Here is a 6,000-nt window from a genome sequence, read left to right as displayed (position 1 = left end):
CAGGCGGTAGTCTGGAAAGATAGCCCGGCAGTTAAGGACACTGACTACTCTTCCAGAGGACCTGGGTTCAAATCCCAGCGCCACACGGCAGCTCACAACTGCCTGTCACTCCAAGATCTGACACTCTCACACAGACACACATGTAGGCAAAACATCAATGCACATAAAATAAAGGTAAATAAATAAGTAAATAAAACTTTTAACAGCTATCATAATTTACTGGGAAGACTTGTTATAACACATTTATGATGCTGGCCAGGGTGACAGGCAATGGGATTGCTGCAGTCCAAGGGTCAGCCTGGCTACTAAGCGAGTTCAGGACAGCCACACAGAGAAACTACTCAGCTCCACAGAGAAAACCTGTGTCGAAAAAAAACAAAAAACAAGAAGAAGAAAACATTTATATGCCTCACCTCAGAGCTTTTTAAAGACCCAAGAGTTTGTACTTCTAAAAAGTTTTTCAGGTAATACTAATGGTCCTTCAAATCTACAGAATCCCTCACAGAGTCTCCAGGTCTTTGTCACATCTGTAAACTTGAGCCAAGAGTCTTCAGCCAGACTTTCAAACAGTATTAGACCTAGTAAGAAGTTCAGGAGGTAGGGGAAGTGGCTGGCAGAAAGCTGCAGAATGAAAAGAGGAAGCCGTAGCTCAGGATGAAATAATGGACGCAGGTGAATACTCTACCAACTACGTACATCCAACCTATATGTTTTTGAACCCTCACAGGGTCTAATGTAGCTCAGGCTGGCCTTGAATTTGCTGTGCAACCAAGGATGACCTTGAATTCTCAGATCCTCCTGCCTCCATCCCTCAATGTTTACTCCATCCACCCAGCCTTTACTGACAAACCTTAACATCACTAAAGGTGAAACAGTTGCACACAATTTCCCTCTTAATTTGATGGCTTAGAAGTACAAAATATCCAAGAATTCTTTCTTGTTTGTTTGTTTGTTTTGAGACAAGGTTTCTCTGTGTAGACCTGGCTGTCCTAGAACTCATTCTGTATATCAAGCTGGTCTCAAACTCACAGAGATCACCTGCCTCTGCCTCCCAAGTGCTGGGATTAAAGGCATGCACCACCGCTTGGCACACCACTTGTCTAAAAAAAAAAAAAATCAGAATATAGTCAAGCATGAGAACCTAGCAGTCAGAATAATAGCAGTACAGGAACTTAATATACAAGGACTCAAGAACACAATTAGCTAAATCCAATTGTGGACAACTGCACCAGTAGCCAATTTGTTTTATTAACTAAATGTCTAGGAGAGAAGGGAAAATCTCTTGTAGATTTAAAATTACTTATAGAGCTATCTTAGGCTGAACATGTAGTCCTTATTTGTCTGCTTTTATCATCACTGCTCCATTAAGGCAGTGCAGCCCAGGCTCCCCTGGAACTCACTTTGTAGTTGAGGCTAGCCTCGTGAGTGCTGGAATTACACCATGAGCCATTCAACCCACCGGTGGCTTTTGTTTGTTGTTTGTTTGTTTGTTTAAAGATTTATTTTTATTTTAATGACATATCTGTGTGCCTATCTTCTGAGGGCACGTGCATTAACTGCCTACAGAGGCCAGAGGTGTTAGATACCCCTGCAGCTGGAGTTACAGGCGGCAGAGAAGCTGCCTGATGTGGGTGCTTCCGTTGGAAGAGCAGGATGCGCTCTTAAGCACTGAGCAGCCCAGGCTGGCTTCCAGCTTACTCTCTAACAGAGAGTGACCCTTAAATCCCGATCCTCTACTTCCTGAGTGCTGAGATTGCAGGCACGTGTTTCACCACAACCAGTTTAACTGAATGATGGCCGGGCAACTCCACCAACGGACTTACTTTCCCAGCAGTCCCCTTACATTTTCTTTTATTTTGTTTGACACAGAGTCTCCTTGTCTTGTCCACATTAGCCTCTCACAAGCTCTCACAAGTTAATCTCACAGCTGAGATTACAAGCATGGGCAGGGTGGAGTGTGTGTGTGTGTGTGTGTGTGTTTGTGTGTGTGTATCATTATATCCCAGGCTGACCTAGAACTCAGTATGTAGTCAAAGATGATCTTGACTTCTTTTTTGTTTTTGTTTGTTTTTCAAGATAGGGTTCCTCTGTATAGTCTTGGCTATCCTAGAACTCACTCTGTAGACCAGGCCGGCCTTGAACTCACAGAGGTCTCCTGCCTCTTCTTCCCGAATCCTGGGATTAAAGGCATGGACCACCATATCCAGCCCAAAATGTGTATCCCATTCTGGCCTCTGACTCCTCTGACTCCTGGCCTCCTGCCTCTGCTTTGTCAGCAAAAATCCCAGCCTGTGCTATCACTGCCAACCTTGCTCAGGTCTTGAAATTGCTCATCCTGTCCAATCACTCTCTGACCCCCTTCCCGCCTCATACCTGAGATTATAGTCTTGAGTTGCCAAGCTTGGAAATATGTAAATTTTTTTTCAAGACAGGGTTTCTCTGTGTAACACATCTCTGGCTGTCCTGGGTTGTTATGTAGACCAGGCTGGCCTTGAACTCAAAAAGATCTGCCTGCCTCTGCCTCCCAGCAGCAATGTATAATATTAACAGGGCATGTTTTAAAATGAATAGTGGATATTGACCACCAGTTTTACACAGATATATTCATTTTCTCCCCATACATTCTTTTTCTGTCCTGAGACCATATCAAGCATGTCTCATATGTTTGGTTTCTATGTCTATAACTAACAATTTCTTAAGCATTTTGGGAGTTGGGATTGCTGAAGACTGAACCCACGACCTGGAGCATGCTAAGGATGTCCTTTACCGCTGGGCCACATCCCCAGCTGAGCGTTCTAGATATTTTATGGTTTTGTTGACTTTGGCAGTTTCATGGTAGTATTGGCAGGGTATTTGTCAGGTCCAAAGAAATCTGGCACAAGCGGCACTCGGCACAAGCGGCACTCAGCACCTGCGGCTCCTCCCAGTACTTCTCACCCTGGCCCCTAGGCCCCTACCTCTACCTCTCCACCCCAGGGGCTGGGCTTCCCTACCCCTAGTTTCTGATGTCTATATAACCCAGCCATTTTGGCCATGTGTGCTGTCTTAGTTTTCTCTTGGCTTCTTGGCTCTCTTTTCTCACTCTCCCGATCTCTCCTCTCATGGCCTGATTAAGTCAGGGCCCTTCCAGATGCTTTTGGCTGACTTCTCCCTCATGTCCAAAATAAACCCCTTTCCTCAGCCATGTACCTAGTAGCGGCATCACCCCATTTTCACTCAGGATTGTTCTGATGTTTCTTTTAGGATTAGACTTAGGTTATACATGTTTTTGTTTGGTTTAGTTTGGTTTGGTTTTTTGAGACAGGGTTTCTCTGTGTGGCCTTGGCTATCCCTATCCTGAACTTGCTTTGTAAACCAGGATGGCCTCAAACTCACAGAGATATGCCTGCTTCTGCCTGCCTTTGCTTCCCTGAGTGTTGGGATTACAGCTTTGTACCACCACGCCTGATTTTTTGTTTTGCTTTTTGAGGCAAGGTTTTATTTTGTTGCTCAGGCTGCTGCCCAGGCTTATGTTGAACTCCTGGGTTCAAGGGAGTCATCTTCCTAGCCCCAAGGTAGCTGGAAGTGCAGGTATAGATCAAAGGGCCCAATATGGGCTTTTGTGTATGGGTATTTTGCCTAAATGTATGTCTGTATGCTATGTGTGTGCAGCCTCTGCAAAGACCAGAAGAATCCCCTGTGCCTAGAGTTGCACATGGCTGTGAGCTACCATGTGAGTGCTGAGAACTGACTCCAAGTCCTCAGGAAGAGTAGTCAGCCCTAACCACTGAGCCATCTCTCCAGCCCCTGGTTTGGATTTGTTGAAACAGGGTCTCTGTCACCTTGGCTGTCCTGAACTTTCCGTCTAGACCAGGCTAGCCTTGGCCAGGTGACAATCTTCCTGCCTCTACTCTACCTTTCCAGTGCCAGGGTTCTAGATGTTTAACACCAAGTCTAGCCTCCTTTGTTTGTGTCCGTTACTTTTCTATTGCTGTGAAAACAACCATGACCAAAGCAACCTAGAAAAGAAAGTGTTTAACGGGGCTTACAGGTCCAGAGAGTTAAGAGTCCAGGATCGGGGAGCAAAGGCATGGCAGAAGGAGCAGTTGAGTGCCCACGTTGAAAAACTGGACACCGTGGAGAACACGCTTTTAAGCCTACTTGTGGGAAAGCAGAGACAAGCACATCCCTGGGCTTGGTAGCTACCGAGTCTAATCTCCTGGATCATTTAGATACCCTGTTTCAACAATTAAAAAAAAAAAAAAAAAAAAGGAGGTAGAACCGGTCATGGTACATGTCCTTAATCCCAGCACTCCAGAGGTAGAGAGAGCTGGATCTCAGAGCTTGAGGCCAGCCTCCTGGTCTACCTTACGAGTTCCAGGTCAGGCAGGGCAACACAGTGAGATGACGTCTCAGAAGGGGATTGGGAGAAGAAGCGACATGTGAGATTGACACGCGCACACACGTGAACACAGGGACATGTGCACGTGTAATGGAAGTTTCGGTTTTTTCCAAAAACTCAGTTATGAGTCAGGCACAGCAGCTCACACCTGTAATCCCAGCACTCAGGAAGGCAGAGGCAGGAGGATCTCTGTGAGTTCGAGGTCAGCCTACTCTATTATGCGAGTCCAAGACAGCCAAGACTACACAGAGAAACCCTGTCTCAAAAAGCCAAAACCAAAACCAAACAAACCAAACACACACACACACACACACACACACACACACACACAAAACCCAGTTATGTTATATGAATATGTTTTTGTTTTAATTCAAGTGTGAGATTTTAGTTTTTTAGTTGGGCTATCGTTTGTCTACACCTGTTAATGGTCTTCTGCTGGGTGGGGATTTTGCCAGCTGGGAATGGCCTACCTTGTGCAGAGGGAAAGGGTCATGGTCTAGAGCTCTGAGGATATAAATTTGAGAGCCCAGAAAGAGTGGTGTGGCCTGCGGTGGTGGCCTGTTGGCATGTAGCAGTTTGGAGAGACCAGAGACGGACGGTGTGGTGATTTGGAGCGGACAGACACTTTGGGGTGCAGCGGCTTGGAGGAGATTGCTGGCTGTGTTTACTGTTGACAAAAATTGGCATATCCCACAAAGGCCCATCAACCCTAAACGGGCAGAAGAAGTAAAGGGGTCTGCACACCCTCCCTCCACTAACCTTCTCTCTCCTACGTAGGGTTGGGAGTTGGAAGGGAGGTAGAGGCCTAACCACCCCAAATAAAGTTAATGTTTAAAAACTCCACATATGTGCATGTACATATACACACATACCTCAACATAAGTGAATAAATTAGAGATGAAAAATCCTCACCTGGGGACTGGAGAGACGGCTCAGAGGTTAAGAGCACTGGCTGTTCTTCCAAAGGTTCTGAATTCAATTCCCAGCAACCACATGGTGGCTCAAAACCATCTATAGTGAGATCTGGTGCATTCCTCTGTTGTGCAGACAAATATGGGGGCAGAATACTATATAAATAAATTAAATAAATAAATAAATAAATAAATAAGAAAAGTCCTCGCCTTCCAGGCCACAATTAAAGAGAACTGAGGAGCTGCCAAGATGGCTCAGTGAATGTGCTTGGCATGCCAGCCTGGAAACTTGAGTTTGATCCCTCAAAACTCAAGAAAAAGTAGAAAAAAAAAAAAAAAAAAAACCCTCACTAATTCCACAAAGTTGTGCTGTGCTGGCTACACGCAGGCTGTGACATGAGCCTCCTTACAGGCTGAATCTTGTACACAAGCACACAGTAATTTGTTTGTTTCTTTTTCAAGACAAAGTTTCTCTGTGTGGCCCTGGCTGTCCTGGACACGCTTTGTAGACCAGGCTGGCCTCGAACTCACAGAGATCTGCCTGCCTCTGCCTCCCCAAGTGCTGGGGTCACAAGTGTGCACTGAGCCCTGTGAACACTAATAAAGACTAGTAAGATACATAGACACATTCAAATATGCAATTCTTCCCCTCAAGCATTTCCCTCTCCGGTTGAAGTTGTTTTCAAAACACTTATTTTTATTCACATA

The sequence above is a fragment of the Meriones unguiculatus genome, chromosome 18 (genome assembly GCF_030254825.1).
Source record: "Meriones unguiculatus strain TT.TT164.6M chromosome 18, Bangor_MerUng_6.1, whole genome shotgun sequence".
In the NCBI taxonomy this organism is placed as follows: domain Eukaryota; kingdom Metazoa; phylum Chordata; class Mammalia; order Rodentia; family Muridae; genus Meriones; species Meriones unguiculatus.
This window is presented reverse-complemented; position numbering follows the sequence as displayed.